This window comes from Nomascus leucogenys, chromosome 9 (assembly GCF_006542625.1).
Source record: "Nomascus leucogenys isolate Asia chromosome 9, Asia_NLE_v1, whole genome shotgun sequence".
Lineage (NCBI taxonomy): Eukaryota > Metazoa > Chordata > Mammalia > Primates > Hylobatidae > Nomascus > Nomascus leucogenys.
Genome location: NC_044389.1, coordinates 69,156,887 through 69,181,200, shown reverse-complemented (window position 1 = coordinate 69,181,200; position 24,314 = coordinate 69,156,887). Strand labels below are relative to the sequence as shown.

Sequence of the window (24,314 nt, the reverse complement as noted above, 5' to 3'; positions counted from 1 at the left end):
TACAGTCTCCTGAGAAGCATCCCTAACCACAGCTGCTCTAAAACCCTGCACACAGGTTTAAGGCAAAGCTTCCCTATAAGGCAATTGGGCATTTGCAGTGACCTGCACAGTAATTAACAGGATTTTCACTACCTTGTGTTTGTACACGTGTGTGTGTGTGTGTGTGAAGAAAAACAAAAACAACAGTGACTTTAAAGTTCTAGAAATTCATCTTAGTGACTTGTCTTCATAGAAATAAAACCGACTCCTGTTTGTCTGTGTTAACCTGCCTGGGTGCCCTATGTGCTTTCTGAAAATGGATTGCTTAAAGCAATTGTCCTCTTCTTACACATTGGAAATAGGATCTGAAAGCATTGATAGTGAAGGGAAGCTCTTAGATTAGGTCTGTTTATTTGGCAATGTTTATTCAGTGTTTGTAGGTGGAAGCTCCATCACAGCAGTTATATAATATAGTAATTGCCTATTCTTGTATTACCTGTATTCTCTACTAAGGTTTAATCTGCATCAGGGACTGACTTTGTCTGTTTGGCACACAATAGGGACACACCAAATATTCATTGAATGAATATCTCTCATGTACTGCATTCTCTGCTAAGTGTTTTGGTAGAAAAAATTGGGAAACTGTAACACAATTTCTGCCATTTGGAACCTATGCTCATTTGGGAAGATGAGGCTAAATAACAATAAAGATGGTATAAAATCAAGGGCCCATATTAGTGTTTTGATAATGAGTGCAATAGAAATTCAGAGGAGAAAGGAATTCACTTCCTCTGAAGTGGTGGCAGGTGACAATGGGGCCACACTGGGGTGTCGGGGTGAGGTGGTGGGATGGTGAGAGGATGGTAGTCCTAGGAGTAATTGTAAGCACCTGGGCAGGAAAGAGACTCTTACTTAGGGTAAAGAGGAGGCCGATTTTGGGTATGATGACCATATTTTCCAAACTAGAAATAAAAACTTATGGTTTGACATTGGGTAGAATATTGGAGACTGACACATATTCTGAAGAATCTTGTCTAATATAATGTTGGGAAGTAACAGGCTATAATGGTGAAAAAGTAGGTTTGTAACTAGAAGAACATAAATACAGGTCTCTTCAGACGAGCTCCAGCTTAGGTTTACTTTCTTTTGCATACTTCAGAGGTTTTCAAAATTCTCCTCCTTTACTGGTACCTATGTAACCATTGTTCCAATGAAATCTTGTATGAAAAGCAGAATATGTAAATCTATGTAACAGTGGAGCTGTTCTAGTTGAGGATGAGTGGGGTGCTTTGTATTAGAAAACCAAATTCATATCACAAGACCAATTATATCAACTGAAATAAGAATTACTAATTTAGTGTATGCTCAGATATTAAAATAGTTGTTCTGGTATTATAACATCAAAGTTCTTGTGCTTGCAATAAATTATGAATAGAGATAATTACCTTGAGATGTTCTCTTTCCTTTGCCTGCACTCACCCACCCAGTAACCAATTGTCTTATTGTCTTTGATGTCAGCTTTTTGGTTTTCTAAATACAAATTTAAATCTTAAAATCAAACTCATCTGTTTTTCGGCTTTGCTTTCAGGCTAGTGTGAGAAACACCAACGGCAGGCCCATCTCAGATCTTCACTATGGCAACTCATGCAAGAAACTGTTGAATTAGACCCGTTTCCTATAGATGAGAAACCATACAAGCTGTGGTGAGTTGCCAATTTAAAAATATTCCTTAGCATGAAAACTATGATCTATATAGCCAATTTAAATATTGCATATGGTTTTGTACATGGAGCTGGAGAAATACTGCTCCAAATAATTTTGACTACAGAAGTGAAAATCAATAGAACAGAAGTTTAATAGTTGGTGTGGTACTACTAATACCACATACAGTAATGAAAAGTCTTGAGGTGCATGGGTGCAGCATATAACACCATGATACTACCACCATGGATGATACCTGCAATTAACATTTTCATGTGGCAGAGTAACAGTTGGGTACCATTATTTTTAAGTGACTTTTAATATATGCAACGTTGTACTATATTTTACAGATTCGTCTCCTTTAGTAGAAAAATTGGTTCTGAGCTAAATTAGGGTTTTCTTTCAGGAACACACACACACACACACACACACACACACACACCATTTAGCTCTTCTGAAAGAAGAGAAATCACAGTTTTATAAAACTCAATTCATGGGCATTTTAGCCTACAAATCCTTTTGCTTACAAAGCAATATTAAAAATAGATCCAGTTGCTCTGCCTAGTTGGAATGACTTTAAAACTTATTAATTTACAAAAATATCAGCACACACAGGTAGAATGTCTTTTTAAATCAAATACTTGATGCTTCATAGTCACCAAAGTCAATAATCAATAGATTCTGGCAGAGATGAACGAGTTATAATCTGTCAAATAACATCTTTGAGAACTAGAGTATGATTGTGGTGCTTATAAGACTCCAGAAGAAGCTATTTTGAGCTAGAGATCAATATGTTTCTTTCATTTGCCTAGTTGCTTATATAACTGTAGATAGGTAGGCTGCCCTGTGAATTAATGCATAGCCTATAACTGCAGAAGACTGATGAAATTAATCCTAGAGTTATTTCATATAGTGAATTTCTAAAACAATTCATAAAAAACAATCCGTCTACCATTATATTGAGAAAGCAGATCTAATAGCATCACTATACTGTGCTTAATTAACATGTATTCAATGAGTGTTACAAATAATTTTATGCAATTGCCAAGAATAAACTATTTTTGACCTAAAATAAGGACAATTTTATATGGTTGAACCTAATATATTATGTGTTACTCCCAGTGATGTAGAAAGCATACCATGTTCTCTCCATTCTGAATATTAATTCATTAATCAAACTCTTATTGAGAATCTCTGATGTAGGTAAAATGTTTAGCTTTTGGGGCAGACAAAAGACAGTCCTTGCTTTAAAGGAGCCCTCAGTCCAAAGAGTGTGGTACTTATAATAAAATGTGCTTATTAATGGAGGTAGTTGTGTTCTAAAGAGTGTGGCACTTATAAAGTGCTATTACATGGGTAAGTCTAGAGTGCCAAAGGAAGTGCATCAGAGGAGACTCTAACACAGATGTGGTAGAGATTAGTCAAGGAAGACTTCCCAGAGGAAGGGATCTTTTGGTGGACTATTAAGCACAGTAAAAGGATAGCCAGAGGAAGGATGGATGCAGTGCACAGTGGGAACATTTTTTAACAGACCCAGAAGCCTGAGAGAGCATGATTGTGTGGGAATACTAGGTATCATTTACTATGCTGAAGCAGAAATGGTAGTGGCAGAGATAAAGTTGAAGAGGGATACAAGACATGTGCCATGAAGGATCTCTTAGACAAAATTAAGGAGTTTGGATTTTGTTTCAAAGTGAAGAGCTTTTGAAAGATTTTAAGTAGGAGATTGACATAATCAGTTTATTTTTTAATTGTGAAATATACCATGCACATAGAAGAATGTATAAAACAAATACAGGTTAAAGAATAATTATAAATCAAACATCATGTAAACAAATCAAACAACATAAAACAAATCAAACAAATAAATCAAACATGATGTAATAGACTCCCAGCAAACCCCTATGTGTCCCTTTCTGATCACATACTTTTCCTTCCCCACCATAGATAACCGCTAGCTACTATCCCATCTTTTGTTATGCACATTACCTTGCTTTTCTTTGTAGTTTTTCCATCTATCTGCATCTCTAGGCTATGAATCTTAGTTCTGCCTATGCTTCAGCTCCATGTATTTGGAATTATAGCATGCATACTCTCAATTGCCTGATTATTTTGCTAACATAGTGAGATTCTTTCGTGTTCATGCATGTAGTTGATTCATGTAAATTGTTGTATAGTATTCTACTGTGTTAATATGCCAATATTTACTTACCTAGTCTGCTGTTGTTGAACATTTGGATTAAATCTATTTTACTTAATGCTAGTATAAATATAAATATAATATCATTTTTATGTTTATATATATTAGTTCTCATATATTCTGATATTTACCCTTTTCTAGGATAAATAGCAAGGGAAGGAATTGCTGAGTTTTTGGGTATGTGCACCTTTAATTTTACTAAATAATTCCAAAATATTTTCCCCAATCAGTTGCATCAATTTACATTCCCAGCAGCAGTATATGAGAAACTCTACATCCTCACCAACACTTGATTTACAAGTTCTTAAATTTTGCTAATCAGGTAGATACATAATTGTACTCATAGAAGTATTAATTTGCATTTTGCTGATTACTAATGAAGAAGAGCATCTTTCCGTTTTTGTTTTTTGGTAATTTGATTTTCCTCTTTTGTGAAGTACCTGCTCAAATCCTTTTGAGATGTGTCTTTCAAAATGATAACTAACACTTATTGAGTTCTCACTGTGTAATAGGCACTATAGTAAGTACTTTACAAATAGGTCATCTTCCTAGTATCCCTATAATTTAGAGGTAAGGAAACCAAGGTTTAGAGAGGTTAAATCAATTGCTGACAATCACATAGTTAAGGAACAGTGGACTTAGCATTCAAGCCCAAGTCTTTCTGACTCCAGAATTCTTCAGTTTCTCAGAGAGTGTTTGGAAGGGGATTTGGTTGGAACCAGGGAGAACATCTAAGGTGCTATTGCAGGAATCCGGTTAAAAAAATAAGTGCATAAACCAAAGAATTGCCAGTAGGGCATATGTAGCAAACAACTGGACTTGGTAATGAATGTGGTGGGCAACAAAGAGGGAGGATTTTAAGTCTCAAGTTTTAATACCTGTCGGCTAGGTAGATTCAATATTTGTCACACAGTGTGTGTGTGTGTGTGTGTGTGTGTGTGTGTGTACACACACACATTGTATGACTAATGTTGTGATATATTGTCATCCTTTGTACATATATTGTACAATACATTGTCATATATATTGTGTGTGTGTGTGAGTGTGTATATATATATATATATATATATATATATATATATATATATAAAATACAGGTATTATGGTAGGTACTAACAATTCATTTTATAAAGTCCCAGTATTGTAGTAGGTACTAAGAATACATTTTATGAATCTACAATTCAATGAGATGAATTTAGTTCACAGGCTCATAAATTTTAGGGTTTAAAGCAATGACACTGTTCATTTGGGCCAAATGTCCACTCTTTTTTAAAGATATGGAAGCAACTGCTAAAGAGGGTAAGTGGCTTGTCCAAGATCACATGTTACTACTAAGTGTCAGGTTAAGAATAGATACGATGCCTGCAAAAAAATGCAAAGAAATAACAACCACCTGATTTTTAAATTAACAAGTGATGACACAATCAACCTATTCTATTTCCTAACCATTTCTCAGACCAGTCCCTTTTTTCATCTAAATCTGTTGTTACTGCCATAATTTAGGTCCTCATCATCATCTTTGGCAGGTTTGTTTAAGTAGCCTAGCATACCATCTTCTTGCCCATTATTCTACCAGTGAAGCCACCAGACTTGTTATTTGATTTGCAGTTGTTACCATATAATTGCCCTACTTAAAGAATTTTCGATATACTCTGTCATCCATGTAATAACTTCCCTTTTCCTTAAGACATACCATACTTCTGGCCAGGTGGGTGGCTCAAACCTTTGTAATCCCAGCACTTTGGGAGGTCAAGGCTGGTGGATCAGCTGAGGTCAGGAGTTTGAGACCAGCCTGGCCAACATGGTGAAACCCTGTCTCTACTAAAAATACAAAAATTGGTCGGGTGTGGTGGCTCATGCCTGTAATCCCAGCACTTTGGGAGGCCAAGGCAGGCGGATCATGAGGTCAGGAGATCAAGACCATCCTGGCTAACACAGTGAAACCCCATCTCTACTAAAAATACAAAAAATTAGCCGGGCATGGTGGCGGGTGCCTGTAGTCCCAGCTACTTGAGAGGCTGAGGCAGGAGAATCACTTGAACCTGGGAGGCAGAGGTTGCAGTGAGCCACGATCATGCCACTGCACTCCAGTCTGGGCGACAGAGCGAGACTCCGTCTCAAAAAAAAAAAAAAAATTAGCTGGGCATAGTGGCATGCACCTGTAATCCCAGCTACTCAGGAGGCTGAGGCAGGAGAATTGCTTGAACATGGGAGGCAGAGGTTGCAGTGAGCCGAGATTGCGCCACTGTACTCCAACCTGGGCGACAGAGCAAGACTGTCTCTCTCTCTCTCTCTCTCTCTCTCTCTCTCTCTCTCTCTCTCTCACACACACACACACACACACACACACCAAAAAATGATATGTCATACTCCCATCCATCCCCATTTTAGACACTCATGACCTTTTAAATTGCCTGGAAACACCAGTGTGCTTCAAGCTCATCACATATACTCAGGTGTTTCCTACCTCTGTGATTTACTTCATGCTGTTTATACTGCCTGTATTCACTCTGCACAGCCCTTACTTACTCCTTTCCATCCTTTAAGACGTTTGTGACTCTATGATGGTCTGGGGGCTAGCAGCATGGACATCTCCTGGAGCCTGATAGAAATGCAACATCTGATGTCCTACTACTCAGACAGACACATTGATTAAGAATCTGCATTTTCACAAGATTCCTAGGGGATTTAAATACATGTTAAAGTTTGAGAGTACTGCTCAGAATCACTTTAGATTTCATAAGATTCTATCTTAGGTTTCTATCTGGAAACCTCTCAGATCCCTTTCATCCAGCATTCAATCATTCTTGGTGCTCTCATAGTAACCTGTGCATTATCTACCTCACTGTATTACCATAGCATCTTATTATCTGTTTATTATCTGTTTGTGTCTGCTTTGCCTCCCACCTTAGCCAGGGGGTATTTTGAGCAAGACTCATCTTTGAATTTCTTATACCTAATACAGCACCTGACACTTGATAGGCACTGCATAAATATTTATTGAATGATTGACAAAAAAAAAAAGAAGAATGAGAAAGAGATTGATACACAGAAAGAAACAGACGCAGGACAAAGACAGACACATGAAGAAAAAAACACATAGCTAAAGAGACTTCCATAGAGATAAAAGCAGTTTACATAAAGGCATCACAAATTCAGTCTCTGGATACAATGTGGAAGGCAGCCTGGCAGAGAGTCCATAAGCTTATTTAAATAGGTTAGGTAATAGCCTATGTTGTTTGCCAATCTCTCAGAAGAAAAATTTAACTTAATTGCTCATTTAGCAGCATTGTTTTTTGATGATTGTTATTAAGTAAATTTTTCCAAAATTTGCCTTACTTTCCTAAAGAAACTGTTGTTCTGTCATTTTTACTATTCAGAACCTGTTGGGAATATTATGTGTAGCTTTTAGTGCCCTCTATTAGGAATGACTTTCATAAAATGAAGTGAGTCCTGAAGATTGTGTTGAGGATGGTGAAGATATAGAAAACATATCTTGTGGTGGACAGTCAAGAAAAATTATGGTGTTTTGACTGGAGAAGAGAAATGAAGAGGAAAGATCGAGGTAGAGGGTGGCAGCGCTAGAGAGTGAAAGAGAGTGCAACTTACCAAGCAGCTGCCTTCAATATTTAAGGGCTTTCATATGAAAGAGGCTAGAAGATGCAGGATTGTTTGTAAGTTGTACTGAAGGCAGAACTAAGAGACCAATGAGTAGATAGTAGGTACTGCACATAATTTTTTTTTATTATAAGATGTGTTTGAGCCTGTGCTTTTTGAAAAGTAGTAAAGTTTTCATCACTGAAAGTATTTAACCATCTGCATGGTTGACCAAGTATGAAGAGCTTTTTAGAGATGATACTACTTTGTGTGGGAGATTGAACTAAATGACTGTAGGATCTAAGGTCCTTATTACTTATGAATCTATAGTTGTTCAGAGAAGTACAGGAAGAATGGGGGTTATAATAAAGAACTATAATAGTGGCTAACATTTATTGAGTGCCTACTTCGTGCCAAGCACTGTTCACAGTGCTTTGCATGTCCTAGTTCACTTGAGCCTGACAGCAATACTACTGAACATTCCTATTTTACAAAAGGTGAAGACAAGGCACAGACAATTTAGTAACATGCCGCAGGTCATGCAGCTAGTGGTGCATGATTCTGACTCTGGAGCATATGCTTATTACTGTGCTGTATTCTTTGTAGTGTTAAAGATGAATATTGGACCCAAATAGAGCCTTAAAATATTGATATGGTTTGAATTCCAGGTAAGTATATGGATAAGAATTCCAAGGAATAGTAACAATAACAATCAAAGTGAAGAGAAATAGAAATTAGCAGAACAGGTTTGTGGAATCAAATACCTTACAAATGAGACGAATAAGAGAATATTCAGAAATGTTTAATTCTGTGGTGCTGTTCTGTCTTGCTTCTCAATGGCTGCAACAGTTACCAAGATGGGAAATGAAATCTTTAGGAGTATTTAACCTGGTAAAACCGATATAAGTAGCCCCAGACTGAATTTTGTGTTCCCTCCAAATTCTGAATTTTGTGTTCCCTCCAAATTCTTATGTTGAAGTCCTAACCTCAAGGAGATGGTATTAGGAGATGGGGCCTTTGAGAGGTGATTAGATCATGAGAACAGGGCTGATTGGGATTAGTGTCCTTATAAAAGAGACCCCAGAGAGCTAGCTAGTATTTTCCACCATGTAAGGATACAGCAAGAATGCACTGTCTATGACCCAGAAAGCGAAACCTCACCAGACACTGGGTCTGTTTGTATCTTGGACTTACCAGCCTCCAGAACTGAGAAATAAATTTCTGTTGTTTATAAGCTGCCAAGTTTATGGCATTTTGTTATAGTAGCCTGAATGGACTAAGACACTCTAGTATTGTATACAATTTTTACAAACTTTTTTCCTTCACTGATTGGTAGAACATGTAGCTATGTGTCTTAGGAAGATGCATTTGGGGCTGTCACTGTTTGAGAGTTCCCAAGTAATTTGATGGCAGATCAGGAGCACAAATTCAATGCTTTCTCTTAGAAATCGGGATTTTCCTGGAGTTTATTTGAAGACTGAGTAAGCATCTGCAAAAATTTTAGGTTCTTCATAAAGAATTCTCTGTGTTTTGATAACCAGTATCAGAGGAACTACTATTAAAATCAAAGTATGAGATTTTAATGAAAAATTGGTTAACATAACAAAGCTATTCAGGTTAAGACTTGAAAAATTTAGTGTATAGTTTAACAGCATTCATTTTATGTGATAATTTATTATTTGCATTGTAGATACCATAAGTTTAAAGTTTTCTTTCTATTTGTACTTTTGGAGGGCCCAGGTGGTTTGTTAGTGCTTTAAATCCTGAGACTGACTTTTAAGCTCTTTCAAATTTGACTGGACAATCTTGATAGTATTGCTTTCAGAAAGTCACTTATAAATCTTAAGAATGAATGTAATTCTACTTTGGAGTTTAGTCTATTAAGATATATATACATCTTAATAAAGATACTCTTCTATATTAAGACATATGTGTGTGTGCACACACATATGAGTACCTATATAATATTGTACTCATTCCCTGCCAAAAAGATTGAATAAAATATATATAGCAAAAACTACATGAAAAAGTGGGTAGGAAACAATTTAAGCTATACAGCTGTGTTTAAACTGTCTGCGTCCACTTACATGTGTTTTTTTTTTTTTTTTCCAAACAAACTTGGATTAAAAATACAGTATTCCCGGGATGTGAAACCTCCAGATATGGAGGGCTGACTTTTCCTACAAGGCTGATTGTTGGACTTGAGTATGTATGGATTTGGTTAGAGACCTGAGGTCCTGGATATACCAAGGAATGACTGTATTTCATCTTTTGTGAGTTTCAGACTAATATAGTTAGCCCTCTGTGTCTGCAGTTTCACATCCGCAGATTTAACCAACCATGGTTTGAAAATGTAGTTAGGCCTAAGATGGTTATGTCTGTATTGAACACATACAGACATTTTTCCCTTGTTATAAACAATACAGTATAGTAACTATTTACATAGCATTTACATTGTATTAGGTACCATAAGTAATGCAGAGTTGACAAAGTATATGGGAGGATGTGTGTAAATTATGTGCAGATACTACCATTTTATATAACGTGTTTGAATATCCTTGGATTTTGGCATCCTCTGGGGTTGTCCTGGAATCAATCCCGTGAAGATAGCTTGTGACACCTTTATATCATGTCATATGTTTGTTTGACTATCCTACTATACTGTTGTCAACCAGGGTTCAAGTTAACAAAGTGAAGCATCACAGGCAATAAGCTCTCATTCATTGCACTTATTGTAGTTTTGGTCCTTTGTATAGATGTCTGACTCTGTGTTATAATTTAAGGAACCAAAACACATTCTGTTTTCATCTATCTCTGCTTCTGAACCTGATATCATGTATAAAATTTCCACTTGTTCTTTTAGTTGAAGACTTCAACCATTCCTATTCAAACAGAAATGTTATGAGGCAAATTGATTGGCTTGCTAACCTGATAAACTAACTTGAATTAAGGTGTGAATTGGTCGTAATGGATTTTGGATCATAGGTACTAACCACATTTGAATAAATATGGTGCATTAAAATAGTAGGACACTGAAGGAATATATAGGAAAAGTTTTTATATGGAGAGGGAATCAAGAATGGTCTAGAGCAAAGTGTTTGTTCGAGTTTAAGAGATTTATTCATATAGTTCCTGGAAAAGGAAGAGCCCCTGAAGCTAGATTTTTATCCCAGCTATGTCATGAATTAATATTCCCTTGGGCAAGTCTCAATTTCTAAAGTGATTAAGACACCAATAGTTTCACCGAATATATTGGAAAATCTCAGTACAGTTTAGAAATCCTGATTTCGAAAGGTGAATTTTAAAAGATTTCTCTCATAAGTAATCAACGAACAAATATTTGTGCACACTAGTTCTTCAACAGCAAAGAATAATTTCAAGACAAGACAAAGCTGAGCTTCAACTGTATATGAGAGAGTTGTAATAGATGGTGTCTAAATTTCTTTAATTGTAAAAATTACGTGGATTAAGTTGCACACAGATTGAATTAAAGAATGAGATGATACCTAAGAGGTCTCATCCAAGTGGGGTACCTTGGTGAGGGAAACCTTGGCTAGTGAAGGACTCCATGAGGATGCAAAGCAGCTACGAGGGGATGAGAGGGCTCAGAAGGCTGTTAGAGAGGGACTTGCTAATGCACAGTTTTGCTTTAACTTCCCCCTTTTGTTGTCTTCAGCTTAATTCTGCCCATTCTTATTTACTCTGAATCAATAAATAAGATATTTTAGCCATAGGAAGTCACTTCTAATTATTAAAGATGTGCTAAACATAAGGAAGATAGATAGTTTATGCATAGCCAGCCAAACTGACTACATCAATTTTCCAAGTTTGCATCATTCTTTATCCCAAAATTATCCTTTGCTGTTGAAAGACTAGTGTGCACAAATATTTGTTTATTAATTTACTTATGAGAGAAATCTTTTAAAATTTGCCTTTAGAAATAATGATTTCTAAACTCTAATGGGATTTTCTAACATATCAGGTGAAACTGTTGGTGCCTTGGTCACTTTAGATATGATATCAATATAAACACATTTACATGAAGTTAACAGACATTTTCAATGGGCAGATTACTGTGGTAGAGTCTTGGAAGATTAAATATCACACAGTTTCTTCCTCCCTCCCCTCACTTCTTCCCTCCCTCCCTCACTTCTTCCCTCCCTCCCTCCCTTCCTTCCCTCCCTCCCTCCCACAAATATTTACTGACTGTTTACTCTGTACCAGGTGCTGCAGAAACAAAGATAAATTTCACTTAGTCTCTGTTCCTAAGCAGCTCACTATTAAACTAGGAGGCTTTGGGGGTGGGGAGAGAAAGAAGAAAATCTTGTGAATAAATCCCACACGTAGGATAGTTTCTTTGATAGAAGTTGAGAGCAGGCATAGTGGCTCACACTTGTAATCCCAGCACTTTGGGAGGCTGAGGCAGGATTGCTTGAGCCCAGGAGTTTGAGGCCAACCTGGGCAATATAGCAAGAACTGACTCTACAAAAAAATTAGCTGAGTGTGGTGACATGTGCCTATAGTCCCAGCTACTCAGGAAGCTGAGGGGGTAGAATTCCTAGAGCCCTGGAGGTTGAGGCTGCAGTGACTGTGATAAGCACTCCAGCCTGGGTGACAGAGCAAGACCCTGTCTCTAAACTCAGCTTCCACCCAGGCATTCTCAAATGAGGTTCTGCAGAGAGACATGAGCCCACTGCCCTCAGGCAGTAATTCTCAAATGTTTTTGTCTCATGATCCCTTTATATTCTTGAAAGGTAATGAGAAATCTAAAGAATTTTTGTTGTAGCCGCTGGTATTTACCATTTTATAAATTAAAATATAAAATTTTAAATATTTATGTAATTTATTTAAAAATCAACGATTGTAAACCCATTACATGTTAACATAAATAATGTTATCTTTTTATGAAAACTACTTTTAAGAAATAAAAATAATTTGGTGACAAAGTGGCATTGTTTTACACTGTTGCCAATCTGTTTAATGACTGCTTTAACAGAAGGCAGCTGAATTCTCCTATCTACCTATTGTTTCAATTTTTTGTTATATCACACATCAAGTCACCTTTGGAAGACTACCATATACCTGTGAGAGTACGAGAGTGACAATGTTGAAGCATGTCTTCATATTATTTGGAATTAGTTTTGACTAATTTGGGAGCCACATGAAAAGGTCTTGGGGACATTCAGGGGTCTGTGTACTATACTTTGAGAACCACTCCTAAAAAGTATCTGTTGTATGTAATGAATAAATGTCTCTTTTATGCATCTAGCATGGCACTATTATGTAACACCCTTGGAAAAATTGAGAAAATAGTGTTTTGCTATTTAGATAAGGTACCATAAATGAGGAAGGCTGCCAGACTATAAGCCTCACAAAAGCAGGGATGTTTCTCATTTTCACCCATTACCTGTCACAAAATCTGACATAGGACCTGACTCTGGGAATCTCAGTAACAGAACGTTCTAACAAGAGAGATGTACTTTCATAAGTCCCTGTAGTCCTAGGTAGAATGTGGTGAGTGTTACAAATAAGACTAAACATGGAGGAGCTGGAGGAAGCAGTCCTTTACAGGTGGTAGGTCGGGAGGGCTTCATGAGGAAGACAGCACTGGGGTGGAAATGCGAACATATTTTGATAGTGCTGGAGTTGGAAAGGTAATTTCTGGAAGAGGGAACAGAATGATCAAGGAGCAGAGTGGGTTTGGAGTTCAGAAGTTTAGACTTGCATGACTTATGCATAAGGGACATTGCATCAGAGACATGGCTAGGAAAATAGATTGGGGCCAGACTGAGGAAGGCCCTGAATGATCTGTGAAGGAATTTGAGGTCCGTTTCTGTAGACGATGAAGAACCTCTCCTTTTTTTCTAAACTGATTTAAGAAAATGATTCTGTCTGACAGTAATGTTGGTTTGAAGAAGAGAGATAAGAGAGGCAGGATGAGCAGTTAAAAGGAAGGAGACAGAGGGAATCCAGCTTGAACAAGAGGCAGTAAAAATCTGAGTAGGAGGGTCTCGTTGTTAAAGAAGGCCCCAATGTCTCAGATAATTTGGAGTAAGAAGCTGTAAATGAGATGGAGTTTCACTCAAGGGCAGGAAAACACTGGGTTCTTTATGATTTCATTCTAGGCTCAGCCACAATCTTGCTAAGCAATTATGCACAGGTCCTTGAGCTTTGGTTTCTCCATATGCAAAATGTAGAAATGGATTGCTTGCCTATTTGTGCCACAGGAGTCTGTGTAAGGATTAATGAGCTCTTTGACAGGAAGGCACTTTATTAATCTAAGCCATCAATAATAAAAATGAGAATGTTTGCCAGGTTCTTTTGCTCCTATGTTGAAGGCTGCTATGTAAATATGAAAAACTGCCTGGAACTATTGTCATTGTTAATAATAGTAAAGTCATTACCATGAAACACCTACACAGCAAACTTGTTCTCAGTCAATTCCAAAGAGGCAAGATGAAGCCAGGCATGGAAGTTCATTCCATTTTATTTATTCTAAGTCTTCCTTATTGTAAACTATTTTCCTGCTTAGTAAGGAAGTCATTTTAACAGTATTTGAATTTCACTGTATCTCATTGTTTCTATCACTCTATTCTGGTCACGTATTCCATCGCTATCAGGGACATCATTATTCTGACTTTTCCCCACGCAAATGGAGGTGGGACAACATTTGATATGTCTAGTTACCTGCATCAGTGTTCTTGTCAATTTTGGCTCTTTTCTTCAGTTTAACCCATGGCTGTATAGTCTGGTGGTCAAGCAGGTAAACTCCAGAGTTAAACTGCGTGGATGTAAATCCAAGTTCTATTACTTTACATGAGATCCTGGTTAAATCACATAACCTCTTATGCTTCAGTTTCCGCATCTGTAAAATGGTACTAATAATGGTGCTTTCCCATAAGGTTATTGTGAAGGTAATGAAGGCAAAGCTTATAGCATTAGGTGCTCAGTAACTGCCAGGTATTTTTTTTTTTTTGGTCAATTTTTATTACCGTTGTCATCATGTCTTCTCTTTTCCTAATTGGGGTCCTTTACCATTCCTTGTTAATTAATTATTTGTCTTCTAGTAGTTAATTTGTGATAACATAATTGATCATGACCTTTTTATTACCTAGAGTAACATTCTAAAATATCCACAAAAATCTTAAATTTTATTCATTGCTCTTTCATGTATTCCTCTTGTGCTTTTTTTCTAGCAAGTCAAGTACTTAATTCTGATATAAATATAAGGGATCTAATAAGTTTGTCCTAACCATTGACAAGTATTATTTCCTATGACACATTGCCATTCTCCCACACAATTGTCCTGTAAAGAAAATCGGCTTGCCATTTTCCTTTTTGACTCATGTATTTATTCTCTTCTCAAGATCTATATCAGTATGTTTCTGTTTTTGCTATTGATCATGTCTCTCAAGACTTCTAAAAATACCTTCCAATGTTGTCTCAGATTCATTAAGGTCTGTTTGGAACATACACCAAGCCCTTGGTTTAGAGTGCCGAAGCCACGGCCAAGTTTGTGTTATGCCCACCAAACCAAAGCTCATCTTGCTAATTTGCACAAAGACTTCAAGAGTATATTGGGCTAGTGTGTGATCCTGTTTCGCACCTTATCAATTGTTATCCATTAGTATTGTTAAGTCATGACTGTAAATTCCTGCGGGTTTTGGCTAAATGTATCATTGGCAGATTCTCCTTTGTGTCATAGTTACATAGAATGAATACTCAGCCACCATCTCTCCCTGTGTTGTCCATAACTTCCTTGGGTCTTGAACCAAATGAAATCAATGGTCTTGCTTCATGTGAAAAGTTGATCCATATTTGCTAATAGTGAATTATATTCTATTCAAATTGTATAGGACATTAAAAATGACTATTGAAAATGGCTGCTAGTAGAGGTGGAAAACGATTGAGTAGTAAGGCAAAACAGAATATATTAGCATTTAATCAGTTCTTCTTTTATGATTCTAGTATTGAGTCTTTCTCTTAGTCACACTGGCTTAGAAACTGCTTAGATGAACATATCAGAAGGGAGTTTCCTTTTTGAAAATTGTTATCCTCTATCTGGTATTAGGTCACAGAGATGAAAATTTAGCACCTCTGCTTTGTTTACTTTTTAGTATGGGGTACACTTACCTTAACCACATACTAGATGTGTGATATGGTTTGGCTCTGTGTCCTCACCCAAATCTCATGATGAATTGTAATCCCCAAGTGTCAGCGGAGGGACCTGGTGGGAGATGATTGGATCATGGGGGTGGATTTCCTCCATCCTGTTCTTATGATAGTGAGTGAGTTCTCACGAGATCTGATGGTTTAAAAGTGTGGCACTTCCCTCCTTGCCCTCTCTCTCCTGCGTTGCCGTGGTAAGGTGAACTTGCTTCCCCTTCACCTTCTGCCATGAATGGAAGTTTCCTGAGGCCTCCCAGCCATGCTTTTGTGCAGCCTGATGAACTGTGAGTCAATTAAACCTCTTTTCTTCATAAATTATCTGGTCTTTGGTAGTTCTTTATAGCAGAGTGAAAACGAACTAATACAATATGTGATCTTGGCCAAGTTTTCTAATGCTGTTCCCTCAGTTTTCTCCTCTGTGTACTGAAAAAAATAAAAGCATCCATCCCATAAGGCGGTTGTGATAATTAATTGAGGAAAGAGTGGTAAAGTTACAGAGCAAAACTTTAGTATCTTTTATCAAGTATCATTACCTACTTGAAATAATACAGTGGTTAAGAGCTTGATTCTGGAGTAGATTGGTAGGCTTGAGTTCTAACTATCATTTGTTGCCTAGGTAATTTGTGGATTCACATTTCTGAGCCTCTGTTTCATGTAAATTGGTACAGTAAGAATATCTACCTTCCAGGGTTTATATGAGAAATAAATGGGAAGCACTTAGCATAATTGCTCATTGAATATTAGCTATCATTTTTTATAATCCTTATGACACATGACATATAATAATTATAATAGCAAATACTTATGGAGAACTTATTTTGGGTCAGGCAATATCTCAAGTATGTTACATATACTATCTCATTTATTCCTCACAATATCTCCAAAGAGATAGGTGCCATTGTTATCCCTATTTTACAGATGAGTAAATTGAGGCACAGAGAGGTTAAGCAACATTTCCAAGGTCCTACAGTGAGAGAATGGTGAAACAAAATCTGTGCATTTATCCATTATGCTCTACAACAAGAAAGAAAAAAGTTGAATATAATATTTGGAAAAGAAAATTAGACTGTTAGGCTAATGACTGAGGCTCTCACTGTGTCCTGACCTTTTTCAAACCCTGAATCTATTAATATGGTCTGATAAATCTGGTTAAAATGAAGATTAGTAGGTAGCACTAAAGAAGAAAAGAAGGTAAGGCAATCTCTCAAACACCTGAAACCTCAGCGGTGTGTGTGGAAGTAAAGCCTTCAGCCGTTTTTCCCCAAGAAAAGCTCGTCTTATCTTGAGGATGAGGTGGGAGCATGGTTTACTTGAAAATTTCCAGTCTTATTTAGCTTCAGCCTCTTCTTCCTTTTCCTGCTGCCTCCCTTAGTCACTGCATGACTCTGCCTGAGGCCCCAGGAAGTTGTACATATTTGCTTTAGACCCTGAATGTCCCTGGTGATATTTGGGATAACTTCTTGTTGTACTGCAGCCCTGCCAGTACACTGTGTGTAATAGAATAGTGCCTGACTGCAGAGTGTGATTCCTAAGGGCTTCTGCTTTCAAGTCAAACAGAGCAGATTCAGATTCTCAATCTGCTTATATGGGCAAATTAGTTAGCATTTATGTCTTGTTTTTTTTTTAATCTGCAAAATGGGCACGTAGCACATACCTGAGTCTTTGAGAGAATTGAATGTAAAACATTTTAATACTGTGTCAGGTAGGGAATTTTGTCAACACTAGGCACTAAATTTTGTTGTTAACAGTAAACACTAAAAACTTTGAAAAAGATTGGTTTGCTTTGGATCATTACCAAGCACTTTCATCACTGAAATAACAAAATAAACTCAGTTGTTATCATGACAAATGCCCTGGGAGTACTTTTCAATATAATAAACTGATTTTATTTCTTCATTAACATGTGTACTCCTGGGTGAACCCTACTAGGATTGGGAAGAGCAAGCCGTGGAAAGGCTATAGGGTTTGCAAGTACAAGAAAAACATGTGTCTATAAAATAGTACTCTGCTGTTTATTTATCTATGTCAGTATGTGAATGCAGAACCTGAAGCTGGACTCACCCCCAGAGCAGGGGAGTCCCCACAAGAGCATGCCCCAAACTGTCCTGAGATGGGGCCAGTTGAGATTCCAAAGAAAGAAGCCCAAATACCAGGGTGATCAGTCCAAAACATTTATTAGGGGAACTTACAGAGGGCTGCAGCAGTCCTTGAGACAGACAAGACAAAAGGGGTGTTCTACGTAGGTTTGTCTGCAGAAGGGGGTAAGGGTAGGGAGATCATATGAGGGTTTCAGGAATTCAGCTCAGGGCTAGAGCCAGTTTCTTTCAGTGTTTTGGGCAACAACCTAGAAGCCTTTATTAGTGATTAGGAATGTTCAAAGCCCCAGTTTGGGTTCAAGCCTGCTGGGAAAAACCTGCATCTGGCCGGGTCACAAAATGGTCAAGGCACTCTGAGATTTTCAGTTAGGACACAGAAAGAAGGTGTGTGTGTGTGGGAGGGGAAGTGTGGAGACACTACCGTGAATGTGCTCTGTAGATTCTCAACTTCTCTGCAAATCTAAGATATTATTTTTATAATTTCCACAGGAAATCTGAGAAGATTAGTTTAGCCAAGGAAGGCAGAGAGGAAGATGTCTTGCCATTATATCTTAAGGAAAGTAGATGGACTAGATTGGAGGAAATTGGAATTTGAGCAATTAGCTGAAAAATGACAAATGTATATTGTAAGAGCATATCTGATAAGGAAAAAATGACCGGTCTGATAGTACTGGATATTTGACATCTATCTGGGCAAATCAATAGAGCCTTGAGTGCTAGGTAGGGAATTCTGGGTGATATTCAGTTGGCCTCAGCACATCAGTTCTTGGATTCTCCAGGGAATTAGCAAGCAACATTTTCTTTACTGCATGTGGAATGGCAGTGGCAGATTAATTGGGTCCTCTACTCCAGCTCTTGATCCAGGCACTGATACAAGGACTATTTGCCATGGTCCCTCCTCCTAGGTTGCAAGCTCGCTCTGGATTATCTGATCATGGTGGGTACAGATGTCTACCATTTTGAGGATCCATAATTCTCACCACTTTCTATTTCCCCATTCCATTTCTGGTGTGAGGCAGTTTCTCCTTTATGATTCTCCAAACAAAGAGACTTACTATATACTTTCTTCTGGACATCCACTCACATAAATGTGGATACAGAATAATTTCTGGGGAGTTAATCTGAATTGACTCATATGTGATTAGCACTTCCTTATTGATGAAGGTGACCACCAACCTTTTATCATTAGTGCAGAAAATCATTTTTAAATTTAATCTATGGCAAAACTTCTAGCTACATTAAACTGAACCATATAGAGGTAAAGGTAATCTGAAATGCACTCTCAGTTACCATATTGATTCCAAGAATAGATTTTATTTTATTCATTCAACAAATATTTATTGAGTATCTACTATGTGCCAGGTCCTGTTCTAGCTGTGGGAATACAGTAGTGAATATGATTAAAAAATCATGGGCGTGGTGGCTCATGCCTGTAATCCCAGCACTTTGGGAGGCCGAGGCAGGTGGATCACCAGGTCGGGAGATTGTGACCATCCTGGCTAACATGGTGAAACCCCATCACTACTAAAAATACAAAAAAATTAGCAGGTGCAGTGGTGGGTGCCTGTAGTCCCAGCTACTTGGGAGGCTGAGGCAGGAGAATGGTGTGAACCTGGGAGGCAGAGCTTGCAGTGAGCTGAGATCGCACCATTGCACTCCAGCCTGGGTGACAGTGCGAGACTCCGTCTCAAAAAAAAAAAAAAAAAAGTCATTCCTGATGTCCTGGAGCTTATATTTTGGTGGAAGGAGACAGAAAACAAACTGGATGAATAAATGAAATATTTTATATGTTAGATGGTAGGAATGGTTGAGGAGAATGTTGAGCAGAAATATGGAATAGGGAGTGTGGTGGAGGGTTTCAGTTTCAGATAGAGGGATGAGGGAAGACCTCCCTGGCATGTCATTGAGCAAAGACCTTGTTTGAGATGATGTCCTAGGCTTGTATTCTCCCTCTCTTGATGATTCTGTGTTTGTCCCTTCCAAAGCTGTTACTTGATACAAGTGGAAGGAATTCCTGGATAAGACTGTCTTCTGTTCAATAGTCTGTGGGTAGCCCCAATTACTTGATAGAAGCTCCAAATAAGTTCTCAAGAATCACTTACAAGAAAAAGTGGGGTTGTCAGGCTTAAGTTAAAACATGTAATTCTGCTTAAGACCAGGTCTCAAATAGCTAAGACCAAGTTCTGGAGTTAGTTATAATGGTTTATCTTACCCAAAATACCCACACCACCAATTTAAAAGAAAACAATTTAAAACATTTTGTGTTATCCCTCCTCCATAAAATTGATTCTGCCCTTAGCAATTATCTGACATTAATTTATAGAGAATTTCATGTCCTAGTTGTTTTCTCAAGATTATTGTCTGACATTTCCTTGCTTATCCATTTGCTATTTGATTTTAACACAAATTATAATTTTATTTTTATATTAAAAAATCTTTTGATTCTAGTTTGATTTCCTTGACAAATCTCCAGTCAGGGGGACATTTCTGACATTATATGAATAATGTAGTTGATACAGTTGGGCTCCGTGTCCCCACCCAAATATCATCTCAACTGGAATCTCCACGTCTGGAGGGAAGGACCTGTAATCCCCACCTGTCAAGGGAGGGAGGTGATTGGCTCATGGAGGTGGTTTCACCCGTGCTGTTCTCATGATAGTGAGTTCTCACAAAATCTGATTGTTTTATAAGCGTCTGGCATTTCCCCTGCTTGCACTTCTCTCTCTTGCCGCCATGTGAAGGTCCTTGTTTCCCCTTCACCTTCTGCCATGATTGTAAGTTTTCTGAGGCCTCCCCAGCCATGTGGAACTGTAAGTCCATTAAACCTCTTTTCTTTATCAATTACCCAGCCTCAGGTATGTCTTTATAGCAGTGTGAAAAAAAAAAAACTAATACAGTAGTATATTATTTATGACAGGGCATGGGGAGAAAGAGGGAGAAGGAAAGGAGTAAGAGAAGAAGAAGAAGGGGGTGAGAGAGGAAGAGCAAGAAGATAAAAAGCAAAAATATTTTAAAAACTATATTTTTAGTCTGCCATTTCTATTTAGCAAACTTATCTGGTTATCTTTTATTACCTGGGACTCTAAGGCAGAATCATTACAGATAGATTTTAAATTTAAAAAATTATTTTTCACATATTGTTTCTATACCAATGTCTTGTACTTGTTTCATATAATGGCATTTGCCTTTAGCTTCTACAACCTTTGTGGTCTTTTAGTTTGAATAGAGTTTGATGTCTACCGCAATGTAACATGTAAAACAAATTGTTAATATTTCTTGACCAATTCAAAACATGTATCAGGGATTATCTCAGCTATTTCATAGATTACCTTTCATTTCATTCAGGCTATGGAGATGAAATTAGAGGTGCAGGGTTGGTGTGTGGAGATGGGTATTGACAGTCAATTCTCCCAGGTAATATAACAGGTGAGTTCTGATAGGCAATGATGCTGTCTTTCTCTTTCTTTTCCATTATGTATTTTCCTGTTGGCATTAATGATATTCCTCTTCTTCTACAGATTTACATACAAATATATATAACATACATGTGAAAGACTATTATTCTAGGCATTGAGTTCAGAAAAGGTCTTGTCCTCAAGAGATTATAGTCTGGTGAGGGAAACAGACATTTTCCTTCATAGTAGGTATCACAGTTTCCAATTATTTATTTGTGTGCTAACTTTCAATATTTGAATAAATTGTAAGAAAACAGTATTTTCAAGAGACTGCAGTTAGTTTTTTTTTGTTGTTTTTTTAATGAGCATAGGGTACTGAATATACTGTGGGTGTCAGAGGAAGTCTCCTTGAGGAAACGTGTTTGGATAGGAATAGTCAGATGAAGTGGGGAGGTTTGTGAGGTGGAAAAAAGTTCCAGGCTGAGGAAACAGCATATGTGAAGGTCCAGTGGGGACAGAGATTTGAAGAGATGAAAGTTGTGTAAGAGGGAGAGGGATAATAAATGAGGCTTAAGAAGTATGCAGGGTCAAATTACATTATGAAGAGCTCTGTGGGCCATATTAGTTATGACATGGAAGACTTTTAAGTGGAGTAAGAGACACAAGCAGATTTGAGCATTTGAAGAGTGCTCTCTTTGCTATGTGGAAAATGTTTAGGGAAGGATAAGACTGACAGTGAAGGTACAAGGTGATCCAGGAGAGACATAGTGGTGACCTAGACTAGACTGACACAGTTAGAAGAGGAGGGTTTGTTCTCAAAAACAGTAAGGAGGTAGGTAGAATCTGCAGGACTTGTTTGCATTTGGAAGATGAGGGGAATGACAGGCGTGATTCTTGCTTTCTGGCTTGGATGCCTGTGTGGGAGGTGGTTGCAATTTTAGAGAAAGAGAACACTGAGGAGGAACAGGCTTGGAAGGAAGAAGATGAATTCATCTGTGGACATGTTGAATTTGAAATATCCAGCAGGCAGTTGCATATATATGTTTAAAGTTCAAGAAATAGGCATAGGCTGGAGGTTATGGTCAGTCCTCATCACTAAATAGGAGGATAATGGGGCAAAGAGAGATTCTAGGAACAAAGCTTGACAACAACCAACAAAGAAGAAGTGACCAGAGAAGGAGCATAATAATAATAATAATAATAATAATAATAATTATTATTATTATTATGGTAAAAGCTAAAACGTGTATGACACTTTCTATGTGCCAAGCACTGTATTACGTGTTTTTACATATATTAGATCAATTTAATCTTCTTGAGACGTTGGTGCTACTGTGATCTCTGATTTTACAGATGAAAAATATGTGAGTCCCAGAAAGGTTAAGTAACTTAGAGACTGTCACCAACCAATATATGGTAGAGCTGATTTAAAACCAGGCATCTTAGCTTCAGAGATTGTGGGCTTTTTCTGTATATTCTACTGGAAAGCATGGGAGTGCACTGACCAGAAACTCTGGGAAGAGAGGGAGTTATCAGCCTTGTCGCTGCTTAGAGGTCAAGGAAGATTACAGCTGAAAGTTGCCCCTTAGGTTTAGTGACATTTGCCATTTATGAGAACATGTTTGCTGTCATGAAAGCCTGAGAAGGCAGACGGCAGTAGGCTGAGGGCCTCCTGGGAGATGAGTAGTGCAGTGTAGATGATGCTGTCCAGAACTTTGGCTGGAAGATGAGGAGACAGGACTAGGAGAATTGTCAACTCCTCATGACTGGGAAAAAAAGTCATGGAAAGGATTTGATTTCGGGGCAGAGCAGAGAGGGATTCTTTATGAGAGGAATGAAATTGGTTTGATGCCTATCAGAACTCTCCTGTTATATTATCTGAGAGTATTGACTAGCCCATTTCTCTTATTCTAGAAATAATTTTCTAGAAGGAAACGGGTATGGCCTAACATATTTATAAAGTAATACTTGATTATACATTATAGAATTTGTTGGTTTTTAAAAAAATCTCTACAGCTGGGTGCAGTGGCGTGCGCCTGTAGTCTCAGCTACTTGGAAGGCAGAAGTAAAAGGATCCCTTGTGCCCAGGAGTTTGAGGGCAGGCTGCGTAAAATAGCAAGATCCTGAAGATCCTGTCTCTAAAAATAAACAAAAACAAACAAAACTCCACAGCCATACAATGATTAGTTGACTACCATTACCTATCAGTCAGCAGCCTTAAATTTGGATGCAAAATCTATGGCCAGAAACAAACAGATTTGTGACTTCTCTCTTGAGAACCTTGGGAACAAATACATTATGAATTTTAACCAGCCATAAATGGAGTGCTTTCACCCAGGACTTTTCCTTGTAATTTCAATCAGGTTTAATTTTGACCGTAGGCTTTTGTCTAGGTTGGTTGGATCACCATCTCTGTTATAACCTCCAAATTATTAAAAAGCTCTTCTGAAAGATTTTGTGGAAGGTTACAGCATGAAATGGCCTATTTCTCTGTGGGAAGGTAGGGCTCAGGAAAATGTGACAAATGTCACAGTAGAACTGTGCTGTGTCAAACCACAAGTGGTGCCTCCATACGAAGGTGGACTGAAATGTATCCTCTAAAATTAGGTGTAATTTCATGGGTGATATTCTTTCCTTTTTCTATTACTGAGAGCTGAGATTACTGAGAACACTTTTACATTGAATGTTAAAGCGTGTTGATTCTACACATTTTTTTCTTCCCAATCCTAAATCCACAGCATGTGTTTGATGAGATTTTAAAACTTTTTAGAATAATTAAAAGAATAACTTCCCAGTGAAGGAGAATGATTTATAAAATGATGCATTTAAATGTAAAGTTTCATTTAAGGTAAAGTGTTACTTCAAACAAGTTTATTTAAAGTTTTATTAAACTTATTTAAATGTAATATTCATTTAAATGTAATTTATTGTTTTAATATCTTAATTTTGTTGTACTTCTAGTTTGTGTGTGTTGAAATATTTGTAGTATATTTGCATATTATTTGAAAGAAAATGTGTACCGTAAATGGAGCTTTGCTATTCTGGCTAAATGCACATTTTTATGAAAAAGTGTGAGATTATCTGCTAATCACTCCAGAATCCCATTTAGTCATTAAAAATGTAAAGGGAATTAGTGACAGAAAGATATAGTTAATGATTAAATGAAATTTAGTTACA

The 24,314-nt window shown here is 37.5% G+C and overlaps 1 protein-coding gene across 7 annotated transcripts in view; it reads left to right on the top strand.

Annotated features, from left to right (window-relative positions):
• MAPK10 (mitogen-activated protein kinase 10) overlaps window positions 1-24,314 on the top strand; it is a 328,152-nt gene that overhangs the window by 3,989 nt on the left and 299,849 nt on the right. For all 7 annotated transcript variants that reach the window (XM_030819097.1, XM_003265855.3, XM_030819096.1 and 4 more), the window contains exon 2: window positions 1,568-1,682. The gene's annotated coding sequence lies outside the window, so the exon portion shown is untranslated. The remainder of the gene's footprint in view (window positions 1-1,567; window positions 1,683-24,314) is intronic.